This window comes from Pelodiscus sinensis, chromosome 6 (genome assembly GCF_052426305.1).
Source record: "Pelodiscus sinensis isolate ZL-2025 chromosome 6, ASM5242630v1, whole genome shotgun sequence".
NCBI lineage: Eukaryota > Metazoa > Chordata > Testudines > Trionychidae > Pelodiscus > Pelodiscus sinensis.
In genome coordinates, this window is record NC_143057.1 from 116,066,974 (window position 1) to 116,080,771 (window position 13,798).

Genomic DNA, 13,798 nt, shown 5'->3' on the forward strand with positions numbered 1-13,798 from the left:
TTTCCGGAGGATCTCTTATTCCTACTTTGAAAGTAGGAATAAAGAGATCCTCCGGAAAAGGGCTTTTTTCCGGAGGATCGGGGCCAGTGTAGACGCTCTTTTCCGGCTTTTCTAAAAGCCGGAAAAAAGCGGCGGACATTTTTATTTAAATGCCGAGGGGGATTTTTAAATCCCCCGCGGATTTCCCTATTACGACCTGTCAAATTAGCATGCCCCTTTCGGAAAAGGGGCCAGTGTAAACATAGCCTAGTAGTGTACCGTTCTGCCAAACCTAGAGCTTTAGCTGGATATTCAAAGGATCGTCTTCCTGTTGTTTGGAGATCTAATGCGAAACCATGGGTAACGGCAAGCATCTTCACAGACTACTTCTGCAATCAAGTAACTGCTGAGTTGAAAGACTACTGTTTGCAAGAAAATCTTGCTTTCAAAATGTTACTTCTTCGAGATAATGCACCAGGGCATCCTCCTTGCCTTACTGATCTGTCAGAAAACATTTGAGTGTTTTTACCCCCCAATACAACCTCGTTAATTCAACCTCTTGATCAAGGCGCAATAGCTGCTTTCAAGGCATATTACTTGTGCCGTACGTTTGCTAGGCTTATAAGGGAGACAGATGGTGAGAATAAGCCTACAATCAAGGAGTTCTGGAGAAAATTTAACATTAAAGATGCTATAGATATTATAGCAGAGGCTTGGGCAGCAATTTGCCTTAACGCAGTTTGGAGCCGTATATGGCCTGCATGTGTTCACGAGTTCAGGGAGTTGGACACTGAAATTGCTGAAGCTAAAAAACAGATTGTAGCCCTAGCCCATGAAGCAGGATTAGAGGAGGTGGATGCAACTGATGTGCAAGACTTGCTCAACTCTCATGGGGAGGAGTGGTCTACTGATGAGTTGAAGCTGCTGGATGAGCAGTGGCTGGAAAATGAGCCTGAACATGCTAAGCCAGTTATTCGAACATTATCAATGAAAGTTATGGCTGAAGCATTTAAGCTTATAAGTGATGCAATAAACACTTTTGATGAGAATGATCCTGATCATGAACAGAGCTCAAAAGTAGCAAAAAACTTAAGTACCATATCTTGCTACCAGCAACTTTACAGTGAAAAACAAAGAGCAGCAAAGCAGCTCTCTATCAAAAGTTTTTTTCATGTTCAACCTAAAAAAAAGGATCATCTGATGAACAAGATAGCCTGTTCCATCTACATCGTCTAATGTTGATGTTGACAACTCAGCACCAACAGAAAATTGACTTCGACAGCACCACTTGAAATGGAACCCCCACCTTTTCCATTATTTTCAATGGGAAAATTGACCCCGCATAGCATGTTTTTGCTTAGCACAATCATTTTCTAAAACACATCTACTGTGTTAAATGAGGAATTCCTGTCCTTTGCAACCCCTGCCTGCTAGGGTTGCAAGGTGTCCAGTATTGAACCAGACAGCCCAGTATTTACACCTTCTGTCCGGTAAAAAAAATTCAGAAAATACCGGACATCTAAATTGTTCAGTATTTTTTGTTGTTTCCGAGGCTTGGCTAAGGCACCTGACAGAAGGCCGCTTGTGACATGAGGCGCAGCTTTCGCTGGCTGGCGTGGGGGGAGCAGCCCAAGAATGAAAGAGGCCGCGACAGCATTTCAGCCCTGATACTTTTTTTTTTTTTGGCTCAACTTTTTCTGTCCTTATCCCCCCCCCCCCCAGAATTTTTTCCCGTTTTTTTTGGGGGGGGGGGAATAGTTTCGGTTCAGTATTTTTTGTGAAACCATCTGGCAACCCTACTGCCTGCTCTGGAAGCTTGGCTCACATGCTAAACTCTAACCTACCAGAGGCTGTGTGCTCATTAGGTGCAAGAGTATTTGTGTTGTTGCAATAATGATGCTGTCATGCAACACGCAAACATTTTTACTGCAATATTTTCCAATTTACAGGAACTTGAAAATCCAATTGGTGCTGCCTGGAGGGCTTATGTGGATGGGTGGTGTAGAACAGAGGCAAAAGGTTGAAGCAGTGCAACCTAGTGGATAGATTAGTATTGAATTGGGATTCAGGAGAGGTAGGTTCTATTTCCAGTCTGGCCACTGGGTGAACATGAGTCATTTCACGGCTCCATGCCTCAAGTTCCCAGTGTGTGAATTGGAGCTAATACTGCTGACCTCCTTTGTAAAATGTTTTGAGCTCTACTGGTAAAAAGTGTTGTAAGAGCTCAGCTGTGTTCACTGTAAGCTGTACACATGGGCAGCCATCCAGGAGAGATTCAGGGGCTGCCCTGCTGATTAGCAGAGTACTCACAGACACCAGCATATGTTTCTACTGGTAGTGCACATCCACACATGCCTCGATAGAGATGACATTTTTTTCCCCACACATGAATGGAAAAAATTGAGAGGATATTGGAAGTAGATATGGTTAATTGTGATTTTATTTGATGGCCAACTGAATCCTGAATGCTTCTCAAAAGTGTTGAGAGTCCCTCGTCCCAGAGCACCAACAAAACCAGGCCACATTTCCCCATATTGTAGTCTGTACATGCCATTTATTGTAGAGAGTGTCTATTTTTAGGATTGTTTAAGGATTGTTTAAATATTGAAAATATTTTTACTGGGACTATTTTTGAATGCCTCCATCTGAAAAGCCAGTTATCATAGATGCTATCATAGAATAATAGGACTGGAAGGGACCTCGAGAGGTCATCGAGTCCAGCCCCCCGCCCTCAAGGCAGGACCAAGCTCCGTCTACACCATCCCTGACAGATGTCTATCTAACCTGTTCTTAAATATCCCCAGAGAGGGAGATTCCACCACCTCCCTTGGCAATTTATTCCAATATTTGACCACCCTGACAGTTAGGAATTTTTTCCTAATGTCCAATCTAAACCTCCCCTGCTGCACTTTAAGCCCATTACTCCTTGTCCTGTCCTCAGAAACCAAGAGGAACAAATTTTCTCCTTCCTCCTTGTGACACCCTTTTAGATATTTGAAAACCGCTATCATGTCCCCCCTTAATCTTCTTTTTTCCAAACTAAACAAGCCCAGTTCATGAAGCCTGGCTTCATAGGTCATGTTCTCTAAACCTTTAATCATTCTTGTCGCTCTTCTCTGTACCCTTTCCAATTTCTCCACATCTTTCTTGAAATGTGGCGCCCAGAACTGGACACAGTACTCCAGCTGAGGCCTAACTAGTGCAGAGTAGAGCGGCAGAATGACTTCACGAGTTTTGCTTACAACACATCTGTTGATACAACCTAGAATCATATTTGCTTTTTTTGCAACAGCATCACACTGTTGACTCATATTCAACTTGTGGTCCACTATGACCCCTAGATCCCTTTCCGCCATGCTCCTTCCTAGACAGTCGCTTCCCATCTTGTATGTATGGAACTGATTGTTCCTTCCTAAGTGGAGCACTTTGCATTTCTCTTTATTAAACCTCATCCTGTTTACCTCTGACCATTTCTCTAACTTGCTAAGGTCATTTTGAATTATGTCCCTATCCTCCAAAGAAGTCGCAACCCCATCCAGTTTGGTATCATCTGCAAACTTAGTTGTTGTTTTATTTCATTAACACAAGTCTAGAGCTGCTTAAAGTTTAACACATTCTACAAAGCAGATAAATAGGAGCTATGCCAGCTTGTTGTAACAAACTTTAAAATCAAGTCTCAGTATCCAAATATGATGCTAGTCAATAATGGGAGTAGAGAAGAGTTTACTCCTTAAACTCATTACCCCAAAATTACTCAAAGGGAAAAAAGGAGCAGAGCAAGTGAAAGAAAACCATACTAGAGCAGGAGAAACTAAACATAGGACAATAAATATATTTCCAACTTGCAACAGGCTCAGCATTATTTAATTATTTAACATAAAAAGCCTTATTAAGATCACCGTCGTTTCCCGGGGGTGGGGGGAATATTTAAATTGCTTAAGCAGCTTACCCTTTGCAGCAACAGCTATAATCCAAACAAGTTCTGTCCCAGGCACCAAGATCAACTGAGAGTAATGATAGGATTAATATTTCTGAATGATACTCCTCCCATGAAACCAGCTTATGGGGTCACCGAGCAATCTAGACAACACGCAGCTTTTAATTATCCTAGCAGGTTGAACAATTTCACAGTCTATAGCCTATTTACTCAGACATGTTTAAATAACTAGCTCCAGCAATATATTTACTGGGTGGGAGGGGGAAGAGAGCATTAAGTATTACATACTGCAAATCTAGAAAATTGAGTTAGCAAATTATAAAAAATCAATTTGATTTTAATTATGTCTGATGCTATGAAATGCTAGAATGAAAATATAAATTTTGATTGTATATATGTGGCTAAATTTAATATCTATCTTTGTTTTTTAAAGATTCATGGGACACAAGGGAATGAGTTTATAAAAGCTATGAAGACAAGGTAACTGCTCAAGTTTGAATTTAAAACCCCATTGCTTTTCTCTTCTGTTCATTTCATAACCTATATTTGTTACCTGATTTTAAAGAAAGGAAATGCCATCTATTGCATAGCATAGAAATGGCTGAAGTTGTCTTGGATTGAAGTTGTCTGGAGAGATGTGTGCTTACCTGTAATTGGAACAGATAGTCTGGTGGACTGAGCTCGGAGTCAGTAGACCTGTCTTTTCACAACTCTGCCAGTGATTCACTGTGACACCACAGAAAAGTCATTCAGCCTTGCTATGCTTTACTCTGTCTGTACAATGGAGACAATGCATATCAACTTTGACTTGCACTTTGAAGTCTATGAATAAAGGCTCCATAAGAATGCAAATTATTACTACTCATTTGCAAAACGTGATACTTATGGGGGATCCACATCTTTAGTTTGCTTTGAAATTCACAGATTCCAAGTACAGAAGTCATAGAATTTCCCCAAAATAATTCTGAGTAGATCTTTTAGAAAAACATCAATCTTGATTTAAATCATGGCAAAGATGGAGAATCTGCCATGGTGGTCCTTGGAAAGTTATTCCAATGATTACTTACTCTCACTGTTAAAAATGCATGCCTTATTTCCAGTATGATGTTATCTAGGGATGTTAAGTATCAGTTAACTGAACAGGCAAGTAACCCCATGAATTCTTATCCGTTTGTCGACTATTCTATAGTCCCTGGGGGCCGGACCGGCAGCCACTGTATCAGAAGCAGCAGTGCAGGGCGTTAGGCAAGGGGTGATCCACGAGGGGAGCCAGTTTAAACACCAGCTCTCCTTGTGGACTAGCTGCGTATTGCCCAGTGCTGCTGCCACTGATAAAGAGGCAGAACAGGATGACAGCAGCCCCTAAGGTGGGTCTGAGCTCCTGGACCCAGCATGAGTTGGAACTGAGCCTGCCTGCCAGGTTCCTAACACTTTAAACGCAGAGCTGTAGCAGAAGTAGGTTATGGACCCAGTGCGAGCCAGAACTGAGCTGGGCTGAGGGCCAGCCTGATAAAAAATGTACTGGCAAGGGTGGGAGGAGGGAAGTATGTGTAGTCTATAGAATTAACCTACAAGCTTTTGCTTACCAGTTAATCGGTTAATCAACTATACTATTATATCCCTAATTTTATGTAGCTTCATCTTCCAGTCTTTGGACGATGTTACAGCTTTTTCTGCTAGGTTAAAGAGTCCATTATTAAATATTTGTTCCCTCTTTGGATACACAGACTATGATCGAGTCACTTCTAAGCTTTGGGATAAATGGCATGTAACTGGGATGAATTTCAAAGGGATTTTGAATGAGATGCATTAACAATAATTCTCCCCTCTTGTTTTTTGATCTTACCTTACAATATAAAATTCTGGTGGAAGAGAACTGGAATTTTCCTCTCAGTAAATACCCAGGATGCAGGAACTGAAACAATGTGTTGTAGATAGTTTGATCTGCACTTACCCAGTCTTTCTCCAGGCTAATCCCTTCATCCTACCTCAACACTGACCCAGAGTGATCTTCAGTTTCAAGTGTCCCTTCCATTCAGTCCTGGTCGCTAAGGCTGCCAGCAATTATTCCAGTTAAAAGTGGTGATCTTAAAATCCTGTTAACTAGAAATTGAACTGAGTTGACAATCTCAGCAGTAGTCTGCCCACCAAAACAAAAGCTGAGGCTACCGGACAGTGTAGATTGACTACCAGCCTTCCAGCCTTATCATGACCATACTTGGCTGGATCTGAAAGGCATCTGATGAAAATGACTGAAAAGAAAGAGACATAGTTGAGGACTTATATTCCAAGCCTCAGTCCCAAGCTCTACTCAGATAGCTGGGGAAGAGAGAGAGAGAAAGGGAAGGGAAAAATAATACCCAGCTCTTCTACAGTGCTTTTTATTCATAGATCTCAAAGTCAGGATCATCATCCCCTTTTACAAATGAGGAAACTGAGGCAAAGAGCAAGAGGTGACTTGCCTAAGGTCACTCAGCAGGTCAGTGGCAGAGCTTGGAACAGAACCAAGGTCTTCTGAGCGTCACTTCTTGCTCTATTCACAAGGCAACACTGCCTAAAGGCAACACAAAGACTGCAGAAACCAATCCTGGATTGTCATCACTTAGGATGTGTATGCTTAGTTCAGGTCTAAATGGAGCTTAAAGGGCTTCAGATCCACCACAACCACACACACAAAATTATTCAACAGCCACCGTTGTTGTTCAAAATGACCTAATAATGGCAACAGACTCTAATGAGCCTGCCCCAGCTCTGGCAGACAGAGAACAACTATGTTCAACCAACCTGCTTCATTTAAATAAAGGCCTTTGATAACAAGAGGGAGGAAGTGAAATGAACAACCCAAGAGCGATCCCAGCCGCCTCAGGAAAGGCTGTGAGGTGTTATTAACCCAAGCTAATCTACTTTCTCTGTATATATCTTTCCCTTCTCCTTTTATTCCCCTTCTATCGTTTGAAGGGGGTTTGGACTTGGAGGTGAATATTTAAATAATGCTTCCTGAAAGGCTCTCCCTAAATCAAGTTCTGGCTGTTGATACTAGACTGTGTAACTCTGGCAGTCAAAACACCATTCATCTGCTGCCAATCACACACCATGGGCCCTTGATACAAACGAAATGTGTAAGCAAGCATCCCCTCCAGCCATGAATTTCCAACACTGGATATATGCAACTTGCACTGGGCTTTTTTACTCACCCCATTTCATTTACCAATAAGACACTGCAGCTGCTACAACTCAAAAGACCATCTGCAAACCAAGAAAGCAGACTTGAATTAAACGCAAGACACTAATGAGCTTTGTTGGCTCAGTATTCTGAAAAACTTGCACATGGTGCCATACCATCTAGTTAGGGATGTAAGCAAATAGTTGAGATGAGTACTCAACTACTCGTCCCCACAGCCTTGCTGCCACTATATGAGAGGCAGCAAGAGGGTGGGGGGACAAGAGCCAGTGCTGGGGGGAACCAGCTTAAAAGGCAGCAGCAGGTGGATGGCAGTGTGGGAGGTTGCCATGAAGCAGCCTCTGCCCACGGTCCACCAAGGCTGCTGTGAACAGGGTCTGTTGGACAAGCCAGAAACAAGCAGTCCTGGCTTGCACCGGTCTGGGACTGCTGCGCCTCTGCATTTAAATGTAGTAAGAGCCAGGTCCGTGAGCTACCCCTCCTGTGCCTGGCTCTTACTATATTTAAAAGGCAGAGGTCCCAGGTGACTCTTATTACATTTAAAATGCAGAGCTGCAACGGTCCCAGCTCTGTCCCAGCTTGTGCAGGTCTGGGACCTACCCACTACCTGTGCACCCAGCTCCTACTACAATTCAAGTGCAGAGCTGCAGTGGGGATAGCTCCTGGACCAACGTGAGCTGGTACAAGCCACCTTCCCTTATCAACTAATGGTGTAGTCGCTACAATTTGTATTGACTACACGATTAGTCAATTACCCTTCTCTTAACATCCTTATATAGTCATACCCAGTACAACCCAGTGTTTTATCTTGGTGTGTCTCATACAAACTGTATTCCTGAACTCCTTATGGAATTAAATAGTGTACATTACAATGTTCATAGGAAAAACTTAAAAAGCAACAAATAGCCTAGCAGCACCTTAAAGACTAACAAAACATGTATGGTATCATGAGCTTTCATAGGCACAATCCACTTCTCCAGATGGAGTTATTAAAGGTCCAATTCCAAAATAAATGGGGGGGAGGGGCGGAAAAAAAAAGGGGGAAAAAGTCAATTAGAGTGTTCATGCTATATGAAGCTGATAGAGACGGTGCAAATTGTTCTTAAGTAATGTGTTAGCTAGGTAAAGACATTACATATCATCTACATGTTTTGTTAGTCTTTAAGGTGCTGCTAGACTCATTTGTTGTTTAAGTTTTTCCAATCACAGACTAACTTGGCTACCCCCTAAAGCTTTTGAAAATGTTAATAGGGACAGAGAAAGAGGGAGACATTATTTCAGAGCAATAAGCAAAGGAGAAATACATCCCCAGTTAAATAAATGAAAGATGGAGCATCAATGAGATACAAGGTTGTCCCACTTGGCAGGGGGTGCAAAAGAGAAGGGTCTTACATCAACAGTACTTAGGAAACATGGGAGAAGGAAGATCAGGGCCTCATTGTGCTAGGCAGTGTGCACACAGAGCAGGATATAACCTGTGCCCCATGCAGCTTACAATTAGAAAAGACAACCAAAGTTTAGAAAGGTGAAGTGACTTGCCCATTCGAAAGACAAGGTCAGTGGCAGAGTCTGGAATTGAAGCCAGGTATCTTGAGTGCTAATTCAGTGCCCTTTCCACCAACTTCAAGGGAAAAGAGACAAATCTATGGCCTTATTCTTGCACCAATGCAGTTAATGAGGTTTATCAGTGATTTCAGTGGTGCAAGATTGGGCCCCAGGAGACGAAGGCATACTTAGTCCAGAAGGGCTTTGAAAGGAGGCTATGGGTACACTACAATGCTTACAGTGGTGCTGGTGTAGTGCTACTAGTGTAATAGTCTACTAGGGAGGCCAGCAACTTCTACCATTACTTGAATAATATTTATCTATCACCTTCTGGTGACCTGTCTTAAATACCTTAAGAACATAGTTTTAGTATAAATACATAACTCCTTCATTATCATCTGTACATACACCTTGCACTGATTGGGACAGCCAATGGATGTTAGTAGACACCTCATATCACCCTTAAGTGCACTGTTACATAGACATAACATCCATGTGGGGATGTAAAAACTTGTTTAATTGGTTAACTGGTTAAACAAAGGGAGGGATAAGGGGGCCTTCTCCAGCCCCCTTCCACTGCAAGACACCAGAGCAGTCCCTGCCTGTGGGGTGCCCGGGCCTGCCACAGGCAAGGGCTGCTCTGACCAACCATTTAACTGTTCACATCCCTGAACCCAGGGGATCACTCTCAATCCCTCTGCACTCCACAGGTAGGCGGGGTCTCTGAGGTCAGGTCCACACTATGGGGAAAGGTCGGCTTAAAGTACACAATTCCAGCTACATAAAAATCATAGCTGGTGTCAACATACCCTCAAGCTGAGTTTCAGCACTGTCCTCACAGTGGGAGGTTGACAGGAGAAATATTCCCATCGACTTCCTTTACTTCTCGCGAGGAGTAGGAGCACCGGAGCTGACGGGGGCACCCTCAGTGTTCAATTTAGGTCTTTACTGGACCCACTAAATTGAACGCTGGAAGATTGACCACCAAAATGTCAATCTTCATGCAAGTGAAGACATGGCTTCAGTCACAGACACAGAAACAAAACTCCCCTTTCATGCCTAACAGTAATCTCTCCAGGTCTCGTGGTACTCTGGCTAAATTGCAAACAGCCTATCCGGCTCTGAACATTCCCCCTTAAGTGTTTGGAACCCAAACACTGCACCATTGTGCTGGTGCAGGAGAGCCAGAAAATGAAACTAACTTATTTCTGTTGTCTAGAAATGAATTTTTACTCTCTGCTTTCTATTCTGCATTGGTAGTGAAAAGTAAATTTGATTTTTAAAATTGCGCTAAACAACCTGAGACAGTTGTTAATGCAGTTAAGGAAACTGGTTTTAAAATCATGCTTAAACATGATAGTGTCTTTAAAGTACCACCTAACAGGTCTGTTTCACTAGTCCCAACATCTTAGTGTCATTTCACTCCTTTGTAACTAGAAGTTTTGCAGGATAAAAACATCAGTGCATTTCCAAAGGTTAATCTCATTTGCAGAGCCTCCACTGCACTATTAATGATTAGCACTGTGGTTTCTATTATGGAAATGCACAGCTAGCAACTGCTATGCCAACAAATCTTTTAAACTGGAACAGCTCATGTTTACAAAGCAGCCCATCTGACACCTACGTGTTCTGCTTAGACCACAGGGAAATTTAATTATTTAGGTGTCTCAGTTGCTGCAAAGATACCAAATATAAAATATTAGTCTGCAATTGTAATGCAGCTGTTCAGCACATAGTGAGAGACACTTTCACCAGCAATGATGAGTCAGTCTGAGATAGCCAGTGTAAACTATGTAGCACTTTAAAGACTAACAAGATGGTTTATTAGGTGATGAGCTTTCGAGGGCCAGACCCACTTCCTCAGATCAAATAGTGGAAGAAAATTGTCACAACCCTATATACCAAAGGATACAGTTAAAAAAATGAACACATATGAAAAGGACAAATCACATTTCAGAACAGAAGGGGGATGGGGGGGAGGTAAATGTCTGTGAGCTAATGATATTAGAGGTGATAATTGGGGAAGCTATCTTTGTAATTATCACCTCTAATATCATTACCTCACATACATTTACCTCCCCCCCATCTCCCTTCTGTTCTGAAATTTGATTTGTCCTTTTCATGTGTGTTCATTTTTTTAACTGTATCCTTTGGTATATAGGGTTGTGACAATTTTCTTCCACTATTTGATCTGAGGAAGTGGGTCTGGCCCACGAAAGCTCATCATCTAATAAACCATCTTGTTAGTCTTTAAAGTGCTACATAGTCCTGTTTTTTGTTTCAGCTACACCAAACTAACACGGCTACATTTCTATCACATTATATCAGTGTAAACTATGTAATCATGACGTTGCCTTCATTTTTCGGGTTCTTAGAGGACTGTCACTACAGAACAAATTTCAACTCTTATACTGATCAGTTCACAAGAAGGTCTATTGAACACAAAATAGGTTTCTTCAAGGATTAGCAGTGCAGGGTAGTCTCAGTGACCTAAACCCATTTCAGCTTTAAGAGACAAAATGGGCCAATCTCCCAACCCTTACTCAAAGGTTATAGTGACGAGGAGTCCTGTGGCACCTTATAGACTAACAGATTTATTGGTCTATAAGGTTCCACAAGACTCCTAGTCGCTTTTGCAGATCCAGACTAACATGGCTACCCCTCTGATACTCAAAAGTTATAGTTGTAGGTCTTCCCTCTTCTCTACAACCCAGAGGATAATTATGTCAGCTCTCTCAGAATTGCATACTGAGTCACAGGAGTGACTAAAGCATCAGTGGAAAGGGCCAAATTCTATTTTAATTATGTTTCATGGGCTGCAACACTAATTTAGGACTCGATATCCTCCCCCATCCCCAAGCTATAGCACAACTCCCACAGATATCAAGGAGGGGATTTGCAGAAAGATCAAGAGTAGAATCCGATTTTTATGTAATTATAGCAATGCACAAGCAAAATAGGGAGCTATGGCTCCCAAGAGCTTACAGGAGACAAAGTAGGCACAAGCAAGATGGGACACGTTGAAAAACAGGAAGGCTTTTTTGTGTTCCTACAATTAACAGACGTTCCAGTCTCTGATATTCAGTCCGCAGTGCCAGTGACCAGGACATGGGCAATCTTTCCCAGGGGTTGGAGCAGAAGTACGTAGCCAGGGGTTGGAGCTGAAGGTCAGGTCTGAGTTACCTGGAATGAGGCAAAGCAAGGGTAGGATAGGGCAAAGGCAAGAACAGGGGTAGGAACAAGCAGACTGAAGAGCTCTCACAATGGTGGGTGAATGCTTTGAGGAACCAGTGAACTGTTGCAGGCTTAAAAACTGCTCTGCTGACTCTTCCAGCCAATCAAGCAGACTATTACAAACCAACTGTGCTCATTAACCCAGAGACTGACTCTGGTGTAGGCCCAGCTTCCTGACTGGTTTTATTGCTAGCCGATTACTGACAGTCTCTCAAGAATATCAGCAATACTGTCTGTGTGTTTTAGTGGAACCTTTTGTGCTGTAGATGCTTGTCCCCTGGGTACTGAGCTGAGATTATCAAACTTGTTTCACATAGTCCACCAACCAGTAACAAATTTTTGTCACCACTGACTTAAAATGGATTTTAACTAGAAAGCTAGAGTTAAAAAGGCTTTACATACCATTATCACTCCAAGAACCACGCAATCCTCTGTTGATTGAACAGTGTATTTCTAAAAAGTAAGAGCCTGAAGAAAAATCCACAGCTTCTAGCGTTGACATCCCTTGTGAAGTTACAAAGGTGATGGGAATTTAAGAAAAAAGTCTACAGTAAATCAAGCAAAAAGGTCAGTAGTTGGGGAAACCTGGAGATTTTTGAAAGTTAGCATGAATGCTACCAACTGGGAGTGGTCCTCCTGGCAGGATTTATCTTTATATGCCTGAACAGTTTTGTGATTTGGTTTAAAAAGTAAATAAAAGAATGGTAGAGAGAATAAAGGGAAAAAACTTTTTGGAAAAATTGTAGTTTCTCCCCTATATTCATCTCTGACCACCTGATCCTGCAAATACTTACACTTAATATCCAGTGTGAGTAGTCGCATGTGAGATGTTAAATGTATGGCCAATCTTGCGGCGAGCTGTATAACATGAAGCCCTCTGCATCGTTCAAAACTCTACTTCATGTGTTTACTTGCTTGTTAAAAATTAGAGCAAAAATCTTTACTCTTAGCCCAGAAAAGGTGGGGATTTTCATTTTTCAAGGTCTCTCATAGGTTTCTGTATTTATCTATTGGTATGAATGATGAGGGATTTATGATATCCAGTGTTAATGCAAATTAAATACTCACTTTATTTCCTCCCACTGTCCCCACAAAAAGACAAAGCAAAAACTAAAACCCACTGGGGACATTCCTAGATACTCAAGGAGCTGACTGAGGAGATATCTGAACCATTCATTATCTATCATCTTTGAAAGGTCATGGAAGATGGGAGAGAGTCCAGAAGACTAGAAAAGGGCAAATATAGTGCCTATGTATAAAAAAGGAAATAAGAACTGTGTAGATGATTAGTTTTTTTATGTACAGCAGTTGAGAGAAGTCACTCTTCAGCTTTTGAAAGATTATAATCCTGAATTTGTCTATTTATGAAATACTACTGTAAAGAAACCATTTAAGGTAGACCATCATAAATCTCATACAGGCAGTGGGATTAGGTTTTTTTGCTTTCTGAGCACCTGAAATGTTAATTAGGTACAGGTTGGACCTCCCTGGTCCAGCACCCTCAGGACCTGACTAGTTCCAGATGAGGGATTTTTCTAAACCAGGGGTGGTCATTTCAGGCCCCCTTCTGCTTCCTGGCTCCCCTCGCAGCCCAGCTGAGCTGTGCACCAGCTCCCAGGCCCTCCCTAGCTCAGTTGAGCCATATGCTGGCTCCCTGGCCCCCCCCTGCAGCCCAGATGAGCCACGCATCAGCTCCTGTCTCCCCTCACAGCCCAGATGAGCTACATGCCAGCTCCCTCTCCCCCCCCAGTCCAAATGAGCCACATGCCAGCTCCCACCGCCTAACTGAGCTGCATGCCGGCTCCTGGGTCTCCACCCCCTTGTAGCGCATCGGGACTCTCTGATCCTGGAACATCTATGGTTACGTTGGATCATAGATGTTGCCAGACCAAAGAATCCCAGATTTTAGAGGTGCAACCTGT